Source organism: Sapajus apella, unplaced genomic scaffold, assembly GCF_009761245.1.
Source record: "Sapajus apella isolate SASKATOON/1434 unplaced genomic scaffold, GSC_monkey_1.0 scaffold28, whole genome shotgun sequence".
In the NCBI taxonomy this organism is placed as follows: domain Eukaryota; kingdom Metazoa; phylum Chordata; class Mammalia; order Primates; family Cebidae; genus Sapajus; species Sapajus apella.
Window position 1 is genome coordinate 20720659 of NW_022436968.1, and position 1481 is coordinate 20722139.

General features: G+C 47.9%; 1 pseudogene; it reads left to right on the forward strand.

Moving 5' to 3' along the window:
• The first annotated feature begins 367 nt into the window (after positions 1 to 367).
• On the forward strand, positions 368 to 1267 carry LOC116561151 (annotated as a pseudogene).
• The last annotated feature ends 214 nt before the right edge of the window (positions 1268 to 1481 follow it).

Below are 1481 nucleotides of genomic sequence, written 5' to 3' on the forward strand. Positions count from 1 at the left end.
TTCCAAAAAAAATTTTCCAATATATTTATTGAAAAAAAAAATCTGGCCAGGCGCAGTGGCTCACATCTGTAATCCCAGCATTTTGGGAGGCTGAGGCGGGTGGATCATGAGGTCAGGAGATCAAGACCATCCTGGCCAACATGGTGAAAACCCCATCTCTACTAAGAATACAAAAATTAGTGGGGTGTGGTGGCATGCACCTGTAGTCCCAGCTACTTGGGAGGGTGAGGCAGGAGAATCGCTTGAACCCAGGAGGCAGAGGTTGCAGTGAGCCAAGACTGCTTCATTGCACTCCAGCTTGGATTGACAGAGCGAGACTCTGTCTCAAAAAAAAAAAAAGCCTTTTTTTCTCCTCCTGCCACCCAAAATGCTGAAAGGAAAGAAGGCGAAGGGGAAGAAGGTGGCTCCGGCCCCTTCTGTTGTGAAGAAGCAGGAGGCCAAGAAAGTGGTGAATCCCCTGTTTGAGAAAAGGCCTAAGAATTTTGGCATTGGACAGGACATCCAGCCCAAAAGAGACCTCACCGGCTTTGTGAAATGGCCCCCGCTATGTCAGGTTGCAGCTGCAGAGAACCATCCTCTATAGCGGCTGAAAGTGCCTCCTGCAATTAACCAGTTCACCCAGGTCCTGGACCGACAAACAGCTACTCAGCTGCTTAAGCTGGCCCACGAGTATAGACCAGAGACAAAGCAAGAGAAGCAGCAGAGGCTGTTGGCCCGGGCCAAGAAGAAAGCTGCTGGTAAAGGGGACATCCCCACAAAGAGAACACCTGTCCTTCGAGCAGGAGTTAACACCGTGACCACCTTGGTGGAGAACAAGAAAGCTCAGCTGGTGGTGATTACACACGACCGTGGATCCCATTGAGCTGGTTGTCATCCTGCCTGCCCTGTGTCATAAAATGGGAGTCCCTTACTGCATTATCAAGGGGAAGGCAAGATTGGGACATCTAGTCCACAGGAAGACCTACACCACTGTCACCTTCACACAGGTTAACTCGGAAGACAAAGGTGCTTTGGCTAAGCTGGTGGAAGCTATCCAGAACAATTACAATGACAGGTATGATGAGATCTGCGGTCACTGGGGAGGCAACATCCTGGGTCCCAAGTCTGTGGCTCGCAACGCCAAGCTCAAAAAGGCAAAGGCTAAAGAACTTGCCACTAAACTGGGTTAAATGTACACTGTAGAGTTTTCGGTGCATAAAAATTAAAACAATACAAATTTTCCTTGAAAAAGAAAAAAATCGTTTATAAGTGGAGCCCATGCAGTTCAAACCTGCGTTATTCAAGAGTCAACTGTAGTTAAGATGAGGTCATAGTGGATTAGGCGAGCCCCTAATCCAATATGATTGGTGTCTTTATACAAAGGGAAAATCTGGACACAGACATACGCAGAGGGAGAACACCATGGAAAGACAAAGACAAAGATTGGGATGATGCGTCCATAAGCCAAGGAATGTCAAAGACAGCAGCAAAGCACTGGAATC